We start from the raw sequence: 17392 nt of genomic DNA on the forward strand, positions 1-17392 counted from the left end.
GCTCAAAGCAACTCAACTGGGTTCAACATTACAACTTTTGGAATCAGATTTCTTACAACAACCGCAACTTCTGCCCCAGTTTCTTTGCTTGGGGACTTTTGAATTTTTATTTTGATGGGACCGAACCGTGAGTCTACCTATGTATCTTTTAAAGGAATCAGGTCAAATGTAGTTCATGTTTAGGAATTGCTTTGTTTTATATTATATATTTTTCTTTCAATCTTTTTCACTTTTCTTCTTTACTTCTTTGCTGAATTTCGCTACTAATTCCAAAAGAGGGATATGAAACGAAATAAATAAGGCTCAAAGGGGTAACATAGGGTAGAGTGTTTGGATAGCAGAACAAAATGCCTTCGTCATTCCAATCTTCCAAACATGCCAAGTACAAACAAATACAATTTAACCAAAGAAAATTATACATAATATCTCTTAACCGCATCGGAATTGATGGCCATTTATATACACTTTTCTTCTATGTCTGTTAAATACAAAGCACCATTAGACCACACTCTAGTTACGATAAACAGCCCCTGCCAATTTGGGACGAACTTGCCTTTAGCCTCGGCCTGATGTGGAAGGATACGTCTCAACACTTGCTGACCCACTTCAAACTTCCACGGACGCACCTTCTTATTATATGCTCTTTCCATTCTCTGCTGATACAACTGGCCATGACACACTGCCGCAACCTTTTCTCATCGATCAAACTCAAATGTTCCAAGCGGGTTTTGACCCATTCATCATCGTCAATTTTGGCTTCTGCGACAATCCGAAGTGATGGGATTTCAATTTCTGCGGGTATCACTGCTTCAGTGCCATACACCAGCAAATAAGGAGTTGCCCCTACTGAAGTACGAACAGTGGTGCGATAACCCAGCAATGCAAAGGGTAGCTTTTCATGCCACTATATGGAACCCTCCATCATTTTTCGAAGTATCTTCTTTATGTTCTTATTAGCCGTGTCGATTACTCCATTCGCCTTGGCGCGGTAAGGGGTGGAATTATGATGTGTAATCTTGAACTACTGACATACCCCTTTCATCAGATGACTATTGAGATTAGCACCATTAGATGTAATGATCACCTTTTGGATCCCAAACTGGCAAATGATATTTGAGTGCACAAAATCGACCACCGCTTTCTTGGTCACAGACTTGAACGTTTTAGCCTCAACCCACTTGGTGAAATAATTGATGGCCACCAGAATGAACTTGTGCCCATTTGATGTTGCTGACTCAATTGGCCCACTGACATCCATTGCCCACACAACAAAAGGCCATGGTACAGACATTGTGTGCAATTCAGATGGTGGAGAATGAATCAAATCTCCGTGCACTTGGCACTGATGACACTTGCGCACGAAACTGATACAATCTCGCTCCATAGTGAGCCAATAATAACCTACTCGGAGAATCTTCTTTGCCAGCACGTACCCACTCATATGCGGTCCACAGACTCCAGAATGTAACTCGGTCATGATAGTTGTGGCATGTCTAGCATCTATGCATCTTAACAATCCAAGATCCAGAGTCCTTCTGTACAAAACCCCTCCGCTGAAGAAAAATTCGTTTGCCAACTGCTGAATTGTTCTTTTTTGATCACCTGTGGCTTTTACTGGATATACCCCCATCTTGATATATTACTTGATATCATGAAACCAAGGCTCACCATCAAATGTTTCTTCCACCACATTACAGTAAGCATGCTGATTGCGAACCTGAATATGCAAAGGGTCAACATAAGCCTTATCTGGATGATGTAACATTGACGCCAAGGTAGCCAAAGCATCAGCAACCTCATTATGGATCCTTGGAATATTCCTGAACTCTATCAATCAAAACCATTGACAAAGATCATGCAAACATTGCCGGTATGGTATGAGTTTTAAATCCCGTGTTTCCCATTCTCCTTGAATCTGGTGTACCAAAAGGTCCGAGTCTCCCAAGACCAAGACTTCATGGACACCTATGTCTGTAGCCAACCTCAAACCCAAAATGCATGCCTCGTACTCAGCCATGTTGTTAGTACAATAGAAACGAAGTTAAGCCGTAATAGGGTAGTGGTGCCCTGTTTCAGAAATAAGTACGGCTCTTATCCCAACGCCCTTCAAGTTAGCAGCTCAATCAAAGAAATGTTTCCAACCTGGCTCTTTAGCCTGTTCCAACTCATCAATTTGCATTACCTCTTCATCGGGGAAGTAAGTCTTTAAAGGCTCATATTCTTCATCCACTGGATTCTCAGCCAAATGGTCGGCCAATGCCTGGGCTTTCATCGCAGTCCGAGTCACGTAAACGATGTCAAATTCTGTGAGCAAGATCTGCCACTTTGTGAGCCTCCCTGTGGGCATAGGCTTCTGAAAAAAATACCTTAACGAATCTAAACGAGAGATGAGGTAAGTGGTGTGAGATGACAAATAATGCTTCAACTTTTGTGCTACCCAAGTTAGAGCGCAACATGTCCTTTCCAGGTGAGTGTACTTAACCTCGTAAGATGTGAACTTCTTGCTGAGATAATAGATGGCATGCTCCTTCCTGTTGGTGATGTCATGCTGACCCAACACACAACCAAATGAGTTGTCCAGGACCGTGAAATACAGAATCAAAGGTCTTCCCGGTTGTAGTGGCACCAACACAGGTTAGTTTGACAAGTACCCCTTTATCTTATCAAATGCTTCTTGACACTCATCTATCACTTGACTGCAGCATTCTTCTTCAGCATTTTGAAGATAGGCTCACAAGTTGTCGTAAGCTGAGCAATAAACCTGCTGATGTAGTTCAACCCCCTAATAAACTCATCACCTCAGTCTTGTTCCTTGGGGGTGGAAATTCTTGGATAGCTTTGATCTTTGACGGGTCCAATTCAATACCTGGACGACTGACTATGAATCCCAACAGTTTTCCAGACGGCACCCCGAATGCACACTTTGTAGGATTGAGCTTAAGATTGCACCTGCGAAGCCTTTGGAAGAATTTTCTTAAATATCTGACATGGTCAGACTGCTTTCTAGACTTTATGATCACATCATCCACATAAACCTCGATATCCTTGTATATCATATCATGGAATATGGTCGTCATTGCCCTCATGTAAGTTGCCCCAGCATTTTTCAAACCGAAAGGCATGACCCGGTAGCAGTATGTTCCCCATGGCATGATGAATGCTGTTTTTTGCATCCTCCTCATCCATTAGGATCTGATGATAGCCCGCATAGCAATCCACAAAAGACCCAATCTCATGTTTGGCACAATTATCAATCAAAATGTGGATGTTTTGCAATGGGAAGTTGTCCTTTGGACTTGCCTTGTTGAGATCACGGTAATCAACACACACTCTGGTCTTACCATCCTTCTTTGGAACAGGCACAACATTGGCGAACCAAGTGGGATACCGCGTGACTCGAATGACCTTTACCTCGAACTACTTTGTGGCCTCTTCTTTAATCTTGACACTCATGTCAGTTTTAAACTTCCTTGACTTCTGTTTGACGGGAGGAAATGTCGGGTCAGTGGGCAATTTGTGAACCACCAATTCAGTGCTTAGACCCGACATGTCGTCATATGACCATGCAAAGACATCTTTGTACTCAAACAATACTTTGATTATCTCTTCCCAGAGTTGTGGTTCAAGATGGACACTTATCTTAGTTTCTCTGATATTATCGTGGTCCCCTAAATTGATTACTTCTGTATCGCTCAGGTTAGATTTGGGTTTTTTTCAAAATGGCTTAATTCTTTACTAATCTTCTCAAAGGCCTCATTCTCATCATATTCTGATTCATCATCACACTCTACTATTTCAGAATTAGATTGGCTTTTAAGACTGGGCCGAAGATTCCTCATGCATGTCATATCATTGAAACCAGCATAAAAAGAACTGTACAAGGAAGAAAAGAAAAACCATCAGGAATGATGAAAAGGGAAATTGCATTTCATTGAAATTAAAAGATAACAAGGTTTATACATCCAAACGGACGGAACATAGAGTCTGAATTAAAACCCTGGAATAATCCAGATAAACTGAAAAAAGAAAAAAAATCAAAGCAAACTACCAAAACTCCTTCCTGGTGGGGAGATGAGTAGCTTCCCAATTGTTAATCTTTGCACTAGGCCTAACAAATTGCACATCCGTCTTGCTAGAACCCTCTCCAGCTTCCACCATGTTCACATCATCGAATAACTTCTCGAACATTTCCATCAACCCTTTATCAGGACTAACCACATAACTGGGAACTGTTGTTACTGGGCATTTCTTGGTCCCAGGCTCGACAAATGATCGGGAGAGACGTGGGACAGGCTTTGGGAGAACCCATGCCCTCTATTTCAACTTTCTGGCTCTTTTCACGTCGACAACTGTGGGCTTGAATCCCAAACCAAATGTATCCAAGTTTTTGGGGAGGGACACTGGTTGTACGATACCTTGCAGAGATGCACCCAAACCCCTGCAAGGTACAAAACCATTTTTCAACATTTCAACGGCTACTGTGACTGATGTGGCAGCTACCTTCGGAATCAGAACGCGCTTCCTTTCTGGAATTTTCTCTACCGACACCGTGTCAAAAACATGATAAACCCATGCCCCCTTGTCATCTTCAACCTCAATGAATGGTACAATGGCATCACTGTGAGCGCACAAGTTATCCTCGCCGTGCACAACGATTTTATGTCTGTCCCATTCAAACTTGACCATCTAATGTAGTGTAGATGGGACTGCTTTGGCAGCATAAATCCAAGGTTGACCCAACAGCAAATTGTAAGAAACAGCCACATATAGCACCTGGAACTCCATGGTAAATGCAACTAGTCCTATTGTCAGCTCGAGCATTATGTCACCGACTGAATCTTTCCCTCCACCGTCGAACCCCTAAACACAAATATTGTTCTTGCGAATTATTTCATCATCCACTTTCAATTTGTTCAGAGTGGAGAGAGGGAAAATGTTTGCACTAGAACCATTGTCGACCAATACCCGAGTAACCACGAAATCTTCGCATTTCACCGTAAGATAAAGGGCTCTATTATGCTCAGTACCCTCCACGGGAAACTCATCACCTGAAAAAGTGACTCAATTTACCTCAAATATCTTGCTTGCTATCTTTTCCAAATGGTTTACTGAGATTTTGTCAGGAACAAGGGCCTCATTCAGGATTTTCATCAAGGCTCGACGGTGCTCATCTGAATGGATTAATAATTACAATAGTGAAATCTGAGTAGGCGTCTTCCTCAACTGCTTCACAATGGAATAGTCTTGCACTTTAATCTTTCTCAAAAACTCTTCTGCCTCTTCTTCGGTCACAACTTTCTTCACTAGTACTGGGTTATCTTTGGAGGTTTTAGCTTTTCTTAACTCTTCGGGGGCAAAGCATCTCCACGATCGAGTCAATCCATGGGTCTCATAGACTTCTTCTTTGACTTCTTTGCCTTTATAAGTTACTGTCACCCGTTCATAATTCCACGGGATGACCTTACTGTTGACTATCGGTAATTGAGTTACCGGCTTGATAATGACAGGATCTGTGTGGGCACCCTCCACAATTACAATAGGCTTGTTCGCCACTCCTAGCACAACCACGTTTGCTCTTTCTTGTTTTACTACAACATCACTTGAGGTCCCCTTCTTGACTACCACAAATGGTTCACTGTTTGCCCCGCTCAACTGGATCACTAATTTCTCGCTTGTTAACTTTTCAACCAGCCTGGATTCACTGGACCGAATCATCATGACGGTCTGCGAAAGCTTCTTAGGCTCCCCTTCCTTATGCATTATCTCGATCATATTTGTCTCATGATGGGCCATCAACTGGTTCTGGTTGATATTGCGCACCTCCAGAGCTTGGACTTCAATTCGATTGGTATCAATAAGCTATTGAATAGCTATTTTCAATTGCCAGCATTTCTCCGTATCGTGCCCTGGGGCACCAGAACAATATTCACAACTTACAGAATGATCAAGATTTCTTGGGGGAGGATTTGGCACTTTTGGCTCGATCGGCCTCAGCATATCCAGTTGTCTTAGCCTATGGAACAAACTAGTATAGGACTCTCCCAATGGAGTGAAGGTTTTCCTCTTCTGCAACCTCTCGTTCTTAAATGCTTGATTGGGCCGGAAACCTGATCCAAGAGGGTTTCGATAGGCTCGTGGGATGGATAGGCATTTTGTGGAGTTGGGTATGTATTTTGTGGGACTGGCGCACGCTATTGTGCGTGGGCAGGAGTTGGTTGTATGTTTGGGCATGGTGGATAGAAAAATGGGGGTCTGGTGGTGGGTAGTAGTGTTGGGGTGGATTATACGGGGTATGGGGGTAGGTTTGGTGGGGATGAGGCTGATGATAGTGGTGAGGCGAACCCCTGGGTCTGAACCAAGCTCCTGAATTAATCATTGCTACATCATCTTTCTTCTTCTTTCCAATTACCCCCAGTTCCGCTTTGAATGGCCTGGGTGGTTTCCTTAATAGCCGAATAGCTCATGATTTTGTTTGTCTTGAGCCCTTCTTCTACCATACCGCCCATTTTTACCACTTCATTGAAGGACTTGCCTATAGCTGATACCAGATGACCTTAATAAGTAGGTTCTAAGGCCTGCAGAAAATAATCCACCATTTCACTTTCTTTCATTGGAGGGTCAACCCTTGCTGCCTGTTCTATCCACCTAAAACCATACTCCCTGAAACTCTCACTGTGCTTTTTATCAAGTTTCATCAAAGACAGACGATCCGGAATAATCTTGAGATTATACTGGAACTGGCAAGAAAATGCCTGGGCTAGAGCATCCCATGTATACCATCTTCTGTGATCCTGTCGAATGTACCACTCCAGCGCCGAACCACTCAGACTTTGACTGAAATATGCCATTAGTAACTCATCTTTCCTGCCATCTCCCTTTATTTTGCTACAGAAACCTCTCAAATGTGCCACTGGATCACTGTGCCCATCATACAAATCAAACTTGGGCATCTTAAACCTAGCCGGCAATTGCACATCTGGAAATAGACATAGATCATTGTAAGCCACACTTAATTTACCTCCCAACCCCTGCATGTCTCTGAATGACTGTTCCAGGCTTTTAACTTTCCTGAACATCTCCTCCTGTTCGGGATTTTTAGACGGTTTCTCAGTTTCCACAGGGAGATCAAAATGAGGGGTGTAGGAATAGGGTTATGGAGCTTTGAAAGTGAGCTCCAGGGGGTAATATTGGTTACCATGGTCTTGGAATAAGGGCTCGCCGGAGGATCTGTGGAGTGTAGCAGGTGGGGGGTGCCACGAAGACAGGAGTAGCTGGTGGAGAAGGGTATGGAACTAGCTTGGGTGGTGGAGCTGGTAGTGTTTGGGAGGTAGTGCTCTGGTAGTAGTGGTAAATGGGAAAGCTTGGGGATGAATCGGTAGTAGGAGGTTCCTGAGACTGAGCCAATGACGGGATGAAGGTAGGGTTGGCGGGGTAAGCTGGTGGTGGTTGCCCTTTTGCCCATGCTTGGTACATTTTGGCCATCTGCTATTTCAGCTTATACATCTCTTCTTTCATCAAATTAACCTCCGACTCTTCTACCTCTCTCAAGGGATCGATAACACTTGCATCAAGTTCCTGGTTAGCCATGATCAACTTGTTTTTGGACCGGGTGTTGTATGGGTGAGTTGCCAGAATGCCAAACAAACTAACCACCTTCCTGTACTAGATTGTCAATAACAAACCTGTTAGTGGTTAGAGCTTAACAGATAGGCAACCGCACATTTGGGGAATGAATGAACCTAAGTAGTTAACCTTTTCTATTATGCATTTGATCGGTTGCTTGCGTCATCCCGGTTTTTCCTTATTTCCGTTTGCAACTTCTCTTTTCCATTTATGCCTTTCTATGCTTGATTTCTCGTTGTTCTTTTCTTTCTTGTTTTGCCACTGTTTCCTTCTCACGGTTTCTTATTTTCTCTCTCCTTTTCTCATTTTTTTTCTTGATTTTCCTCTTTTCTTTTTCTTTTTTTTTCTCTCTTTTTTCTTTTTGGTTATGATCGAATGCTATGGATATTGACTACGTATCATGACCCCGCATGAATCAGATCTTTACATAGTTTAAGGGGATAAGTGTAAAAATAAAATATTTTGGGATTTTCAAATTTTCATAAAAAGAAAATGCTCTGATTGCAACGACTCAGACTCCAAAAAGACACTAACAGACTTGATGAAAAGATGAAAATACAGACAAACTAACAGACTCCAATAGAAAGATAAAAATACAGACTCGAAAACAGACTTCAATGAAAATCACGAATACATCAACGCCTCAAATGCTCTTGGGGCTCGTGGGACATCATTCGGTCTCTCCACGGGCCTACACGCTAAATCCCCTTGGAGGTGGTAGAGATCTTCCATTATCTGGCGGATAAAGGTCATCACGGTGGCAAAGAACATGGATCTAGTCATATCCTCACAGCTACTGCACTTCATCGCGATGTAGTCGGCGATCCTTCTGACTCTCTCTCTTATGACACCCTTTTCTTGCAACAAATGCCCAATATGCTCGGCTCTGACTTCCAAAGTTTGTTCGGCTACATGATTCTGTTCTTGAAGTTGTTGCAAATCTCTTTCTAACTGTGCCATCGCTGTGTAACGGTGTTCCCTTTCTTCCTTAAAGTCTTTTGCCTGCATGATCATTTTGTTCTAAAAAATGGTGACCCTTTTCTTCAACCCCACAACCTCATTGTCATATTCTCTTTTAATTGTTTAACCAAGCGCTCTCGTTCCTCTGTATTTTTGTCCAGCTTTGTTCGAGCCCTTGCTAATTCATCCTCTACCTTGTTCAAATTGAAGCCATACTCACTCATCTTTTGCCTAAGGTTCTTTATAAGCTTTTCATCTTTTGCACTTCTGGTGGGATTTTTAGCTGCTATTTTCATTTCCCGAATCTGGGCTCGAAAGGCCTCATTTTCTTTGGCCAACTTTTTCTTTTCACCCTCATCCGCAGCGGCTTGCAAACCATTCTCGAATTGAAGGTCCTTGACTTGCTTTTCCAGCTTGCTTATGCTAGCCCTATACTCATTTTCTTTGGCCAACCAATCCCATTGCGCTTGTGACGCCTCGATGAATTCTTGAAGATGGGGTCTTTTGGCCGACCTTCCAAACTCAATTTCCTTTTTATACCAAGCAAGGTACCCTGGTGAAACTTCACCTTTGGATAGATCGCACACACAGGTATTTGCCGTCAGGTACTAACACTCGCTCCAAATCTGGCAGACTGCTTCTTCATGAAACTGACCATCAGGACCAATCTCGACTACATGAGCACTAAGATATTCATCTTTTGGAACTATTTGACATATCCCTAACTGTCTCAAAACCTGGTATGGGGCATAAGACTGGATATTTTTGAGACCCATCAGGAGGAAGTAAGGTCCGGTAGATGGCATGTATACGATTTCATCTATGGGAACCCACCCGAACGTCCATTCTATTTGGTCTGCAGTGATGAAACGGAGATGTGATATCCATTCTGTGACCCCTTCTAGTAGGCTAAACCTGTCGACCCTTGTATAAAATTCCTCTATGCAATTTTCTCTGTCAACCCATAGCTCATGTATTGAGGACGATGACATAGATGTTCAATCATCCACATCTGTAGCAACAAGTTACACCCTTCAAAAAAGTCTCATCCGGCTTTGCAGGTTGTGAGATTGCAGAAGATTTCGGACACTATCATGTGTGCTAGGGTGCTTTTGGCCTGAGTAAGCAAAGTGCTGACGACTCCAGATATCTGTATATCGATATTTCCATCTTTCTTATGAAACACCAGAAGACCCAACAATACCACCATAAAAGCAAAGCACCTATGTTTTTCCCATTTGAGGCGATTCCCTTTGCTACAAATTTTGTTTTCTGGATTGTTAAACCCTCTTATGTGACTGTATCTCTGGTATATAAACTGTGGAGTGGAAAACCCAACTGTCAAATCTGGGTTATGGACCCCCTGCTTATCTTTAAGGAATCTAGGAATCTGTGTACAGCGACGACTCTTGGAGCAACCAGATACTTGTGTCTCAGAGGAACCTCAGCGCTCCCAATATATCCGGCTATTTCTTCCAGAGTTGGGGTGAGTTCAAAATCTGAGAAGTGAAACACGTTGTGGGCCGGGTCCCAGAATGTAATCAATGCCTTTATGATGTCCCCTCTAGGCCTGATCTTTAGCAACCCGGTAAGACCTCCCAAGTATAGATTGACTTTATCTTGCCCTGATTTACCTAGATCTTCCCACCACATACACAACTCCAAAGGGATCTTGTTCATGACTGTTATTGGCAAATTTTGATTCGTGCTCATTCTGCACATTTATTAGGGTGATAAAATCATGACTCGTTTGACTCAAGAAAAGTTAACACTGTTTTTTTTTTCAAGTTTTCATTTCAAAAATAAAACCCGGCTTTGCAAATACGGCCTTTCAGCACTTCCGGGGAGAAGATTTTAAGGTTGTGCTTGCTAACAGGCCAAAATTCGAAAAAGAGACCAAAGGTGGTTGTTCTTGCTAAAACAGCCTTCCAGCGTCCCTTTGGGGACATTCGGCTATTTTAGACAAAAATGGCATCACCCTGCTTATTCACCACAAAGACAATAAAATTTTAGTTCTTGTTGGGCTATATTTGCAAAAAGGGAAGTTGGACCCGATGGGGGTTGCCTACGTATCCCACATCTGGTGAGAATCAAACTGGCGTAGTTCGGAATTTTAACAAAATAAAAACCAACTCTTTTTTTCTTTTCTTTTCTTCAAAACAAAACAAATTTTTTTTTTCAAAATTTCGGCAGAGTTTCAGTATATTTTGGGACATCGGTTTTTCAAAACAGGAAATTATCTCTCTCAGCTTTCTCATTGACTTTCCCTAAGTTTTCCCCTACAAGCCGGTCAACATGCAAATCTGAAGCAAATGAATGCACAAGTAGCAAGTAAGATGCATCACGATGGTCTTTTCATTTCGGGTACACCTGTCCTAGACAGACCCAACCCCTGTGTTGAGTCTCCAAAGTCAAATGCACATGATGCAAACAAACGTTCCTACTAGGGATCCGACATGAGGCTGAGTTATTCTAGGTTCAAAACCTGGGTATTTATTCTAGACTTGTGTACCCGAGCGGACGACTCGAGCCGAGGAGGGGGCTACGTAGCGGGAACCAAAAGGCCATCCAGCTTAGTAACTTGTCCGAGCCTCTTTCTTATTTCAAGGTATGACACTAACAGAATAGGGAGTCTCGACCAGCGAGCACATCCCCAAAGATAAGAAGAGAAGGGTTTCGTAGCAGTTTATATACAGTTCAGATAATATCAAAGCGGTAAAAGTAACATTTAGCACATTAGGCCTAGACATGCTATAAAATCAGATAACAGATAAAACCAAGTATAACAATTCATCTTAGCTCGAATTCTTGAACCCTGAACCAGAGATTTTGGGTTCGATCCCCAGCAGAGTCGTCAGAGCAGTCATACCTCCTTTTTACTATACCCCGGAAGGGGTATATAAGGGAGTTTTTTCCAACTTAAAGTGACAATCAAAACGGGATTATTTTATTAAAAATTCAGAGTCGCCACTTGAGATAATTTATGGTGTCCCAAGTCACCGGTTTTAAATCCCGAATCAAGGAAAAGATTGACTCTCTATTATAGTCCGCGAATACAGAAATTCGGGTAAGGAATTCTGTTAATCCGGGAAAAGGTATTAGGCATTTTCGAGTTCTGTGGTTCTAGCACGGTCGCTTAACTGTTATAATTGGCCTATTATCTGATTTTAATACATTTTTAACTTATGTGAATTTTAACTTTAAAACCGCTTTTGATTATTTATTTTAAGGAAAATTGCAACATCATTTAAAATACGTCTTGGACCGCATCATATAAATGCACCCGCGGCTCTCGACATATTCTATCTAACATTGTTGAGATTTGGATTTGGGTCACATAAATGCGCACCCGAGTTTAGAAAGGTAAATTATTAAAATATCGCGCCTAAAATCAACTACGTATTTGCAACTTTGCGAGTGCCACGGAAAATTCACTAAATGGTATGCCTCGAATTCTAAGGATTCAAATATTAATTAAATGAGGGCCGTGCATTTTGAGATTTTTGTTCGGCACGGCACACCTCGATTAACTAAATATCTATTTAATTAACTAAGGGAAACTTATGGGGGTTCTAATTACTTAGTCTTTAAAGGAAGGTGAATTCTACTCTAGTACTAATATTCAAACTAACCCAAAGAAAATTGCTTTAAAGAAGAGGAAGGCCAGTTATCTAGAAGAAACTACTTGAGCCAATAACAACATTTAATTGAAGATTGAGTTTGGCAAAATGACATAGATCCAAGTTCCAACCACAATTACCCTCAGGCTTGGGCTCAAAGTGAGCCCAATCTCTTGGTGAAAGAGAACATCTGAAAGAGTGAAGCAGGCTGCCGAATTTGCGTAGACCTTTCGCAAGTTGGGCCAACACTAGACCCAATTCTCAGGACCCAAATGTTTGGGCACAACCATTTGAAAACCAATTAGTTAAAACTATTTAGAAACAAAAAATCTAGCTAATCAAATTAATTCTGAACTTAATTAACCAAACATGAATCAATCGACTAAACTTTCAAACATTAATATTCAGGCATCTTCGGGCTTGTCAAATTGAAAGATGCAGCAATAACAAACGAACCGATCAGGGCTTAAAAAACAGGTCCCATTTCGAGTTTGAGCCAATACAAAGTTTTAAAGGCTATTGGCTCATCTCACACTAAGCAAATATTCTTAATCTCAATTGCATTAATAAATAAAATCTAACAGATACCCATGCCTAACATTCAATTCATAAACTAATCTTGTAAGAAATGCATGATAATTCAAACTCCTAGCATACTCAACATTAATTAAACCAACTAATATATTCAAGGAAATATGCATGACAAAAGTAACTATAGATCAAAGCCCTTATTTATCCAACTGAACCAATACAACTAAGGCACCCAATTAGTCCACATAAGATCAGAATTCCAAATCATCTAACACCAGTACCCCAATTATAATTTCAATCCATATTTACAAGCTAAACTCAAATAAAATCATAATTAAGTACACGAACATATCCAAAGAAGCTAAACTAACACAAACTACAACATGAATTATCATTCATTAGACATCAAAGTCTTGAATTGCATATCAATTACAAAGGCTTCTCATGTTGCACTTCACAGGTTAAAGAGATCCACGAAATACCTGGTAAAATTAAGGCAAAGAATAGTGAAAAATCAGCAACAGAAAAGAAAGAGATTCAGCAGATTAACAACAGCAGTTTCAGCTTGCTCAAACCATTTTGATCTCAGAAAAGAGTCAAAACTACTTCAATCTTTTAAGAAACCCAAAGAAAACACATTCAGCTTCAATGAAACAGTGATTTTGATGCCTCTATATGTATTGTTTTCCTAATTTTTCTGACTTTTTCAGTGTTTTTATATTTTTGTTTTTTTTGTTTTTCCTTTTTTTCTTCTCCTTTTGATCTCTATTCTTCTTAGTCTAAATAGGCAGTAGAAAATGCCCCTTTGATGCACAAATGTCCCTTCAATAATTTTTTATTGGATTCCAACCAATCCAATTTCTTTTCTCTATTCAGTAGTGTATTCCTAACCTTACCATTATAGAAACTTCCTATTTAGTTAGGTAAACACTCCAATCTAAACAATCCCTAGACTACCCTTAGACCCCATGTTATTTAATACCCCCTAAAGTTCTGAATACTTACAAACATACAAACAGGAAAACAATAAGCTAATACCTTCAGATGGATTGAAACAAATGAACTTCGAAATTAAGAATGCATCTAACAACTAGTGAATCATGTTAATTCATGAAGAATTAGTCTTCTATAAGAACTCTAAACGGAACTTTCAGAAATGCTAGAAAACTAATGACTTCCTGAACATACTCGAATAAACCTCGACCAATTCAATTGAACATTGAATTAAACCTAGACCCTTCTCATATGAATATGAATTCAGAAAATGCCATTGAAACAAGACTTAATGCAGATGAGGAACTAACAGACTTGTGAACGGAAGGACTACTTAGAAGAATACTGGAGAAAGAAAACAAGAAGGAAAGAAGAAGAGTAAAAGGTGAAACAAATTTAAAAATGAACAGAAAACAATAAAGGGAACTCACCGGCTAAACTTGAAATTACCCTTGATACTCTGACTCACCCGAAACTGATGCTAACCATTTGTTCTTTGTCAAGAACAAATGAACAGCATCGATTTTGTAGTGAATCGACCTTCTAATCATGAAAAACTAGAGGCTTGGATCGATGCATGTCATCAGGTTCAATGGAAACTGATTTTGAACTTTTAGGGTTCGAACTTAGATTTAAAATTCGACGTGTTCCAGTCAGATTCGAAGGAAACCAATGATGGATTTGGTATGAGGGAGTTATGGGGGTTGTGTGGTGTTGATTTGGGGTCGATTGGGTAAGCTAGGGTTTGGGGATTTTGGGACCGGACTGCTTTGATTGAAGATTCGAGAAGTCCTAGGGTGATTCGAGGGAAAGTAGCTACAGATTAGGGAAGAGGGGACGGAGAGGGTCTTGGAGTGTTATTTTCAGGTGGGTAGGAGTGGTGTAAGGTTGCGCCGCCACCAGAAACGATGGAGGTTTCAGGGGCAGCATCTCTAGGGTTTGGGTGTTTGGGAGAGACGAGAGTGAAGTGGGGGGGGGGGGGTTGGGTATATTAAAATGGGATGATTAATTGGAACCGTCGGATGATTGAAATCCAACGGCTGTGATTAATCCCCCAATGAAGCGAGGTCGTTTGGCTTCAAACGAGACTGGATCGGGTATGGGAAAGACGGTTTGGGGTCAGGTTAAATGGGTGATGGAGCGAGGTCTTGCCGTTGGATGTGTTAAAATGAATGGTTGAGATCTGTTGATCTCGAAACGACGTAGTATTCTCCCTATACTACGTCGTTTCAATGGTCTCAGAGGCTGAAGGTTTGGACCGGGTGGGGCATGGTTTTTTTGGGCTGGTTTTGGACAAAAATTGATTTGGCTTTGGGGAATTTGAATTAGCCCAAAACTTCAATTCCTTTCATTCTTCTCCCTTTTTTTTATTTCAAAAGTATTTATTCTCAGAATTAAAAATAAAACCTTAATTAATTCCTAAACCAAATTATTCTACCAAATTAACTTAATTATCTCTAAATAATAATTATCACAACTAATTAAATATCAAATTAAAAGAAAATTTCCAACATTCGAAAACAAAGAGTAAAATGCAACATGACTATTTTTATGATGATGATTTTTTTATTTTTGTCAAACAAATTAATGTACTAAAAATATAAAATTAAATCCTAAATGCAAATGCAATATATTTTTTTGTTTTTCAATGCATTAATAAAATAAATACGCACACAAAAATATGCAAACAATCAGAAAAATTCTACGATAATTCCTAAAATAACAAATAATTAAAGAAAAGATCTAATTTTGGGAATTTTTTTGGAGTAATTCATGTGAGGCAAAAATCACGTGCTCACACCCACCGTTGTGGACCGCGAGGGGTGCCTAACACCTTCCCCTCGAGGTTATTTCAAGCCCTTACCCTAATCTCTGGTAATGCAAACTAGTTACACGAGTTAATTACTCTAGGTGCTCTAACGCACCTTAATCCGTTATGTGGCGACCCTTCAAATACCTAACTTCCAAAAGGAAACGAGTTATTCCCTCATGAATGTCGAAACCCAGACTTCCCCGCAAAAAGGGAAAAAAGGAGGTGCGACAGCATGGCGACTCTATTGGCGATATTTTTAGGCTCTTACCATAACGAACTTATTTTTTGTGAATTAGTCTAAGCATGCTTTATCCCGTGTACCCTTTCCCCTTTATTTGGATTTAGCTACTTATCTATGATTTCTTTTATTCCCTGAAACTGACTTGTCTCTTTGTTTTCTTATTCCGTAACAGTCTTTTAATTATTTAAATATTGCATTTATCATTTTTTACGTGCAAATACTTGACAACATGCTATTTATTGTTGCGTAAATCATGCTCAACACATATTCCACTCATGTGTAATCAATCCTATAGAAACGCTTGATGAGTGCTTGCGCTCTTCCTATATATCACCCTTTAAATTCGGAAAGGCGTATTTGCGGTAAAACTAGTCGATCAGCGGTGCATTCGATGGTTCCGTGCCTTTCCCCCTCAATTTGTTCGCTTGAGGGTACTAGTCTAGACCTCTATAACAGCTTTACTCTGATTAGTTGTACATGCATTATAGTCAAACCTAGTCGGGTTAATATGTTGTCCGCATAATAACTCTTTTAAGAAAAGCCTCGTCCAAAAATCCATCGGATTTTTCACAATTCCAATGGACGTAATCAAGATTGTGTGCATTAATTTGGAGAAATAAGTGTCAATATGCTAATCATTACTGTATAAATAGACGAACCTGGAGGGGAAAAGCGCTTAACTATCTCTTGTTTTGCAGAAAATGAGACACGAAGTCCCTAGATTCGATATGGTTAGTAGCATACCTCCACTTTTGCCAAACTAGTGGAGGGATCTTCCTTCAAGTGACCAAAATCATGTGAAAAGAGTCTTAGGGAATTTGCCGTCACTGTTGTATCTTCAATCGAACAAAATGTTGATCGAGGGCTGCCACTTTGTTTTGGGATAAGGAAAGGGCTGTGTTCCGTTTTGGAGATATAGAAATGACTCCCCTCCTAGAAGAAATAGGAGGATTTGTTGGGTTGCCTTGGGATAGCCCTGCTCTGTTAGCACCTAAAAATCGCACCACCAGAGGGTTCCTTAAGATAATGGGGCTAAAGAAAAATGATGATTTGGAGTGCCTGAAAAACTCCTACGTACCTTTTGACTTCCTTTATGAAAGATACGGTCACAACAGCTCTTACCATATTTTTGATGATGAGTTCTCAATCACCTCTTTGTGTTGGGTTCATCGTAGGATCTTCGTGTTCATCATGTGCTTCTTTGGCATGCTGGTATTCCCAATCCAAGGGGACATAATCCATACTAGGCTGGCCATGGTGGCCAAAACTCTGATGGATGGGATCGAGAGGCAGACATATACTATTGTCCCTATGATCATTGCGGATATGTACTGGGCCTTGGAACGCTGTCAGAAAGGGTCCAGATTCTTTAAGGGTTGCAATTTGCTGTTACAAGTCTAGCATTAGAACATCTCCAAAGGGGTCAATTCGCTAAGAGTTTTCACGAAGGCCGTGGAATGACCACATAGCCTTCCATCACCCTAAGAGAATGACTTACATTCCAGACATGTTTGCTCAACCTAAGGATGCTACAGGATGGCTACAGTTTTTCAACAATTTGGTTGCGGAACAGGTTCAGTGGATGTTTGAGTGGTTCCCCACCGACGAGTT

This window comes from Nicotiana sylvestris, chromosome 6, assembly GCF_000393655.2.
Source record: "Nicotiana sylvestris chromosome 6, ASM39365v2, whole genome shotgun sequence".
Taxonomy (NCBI): domain Eukaryota; kingdom Viridiplantae; phylum Streptophyta; class Magnoliopsida; order Solanales; family Solanaceae; genus Nicotiana; species Nicotiana sylvestris.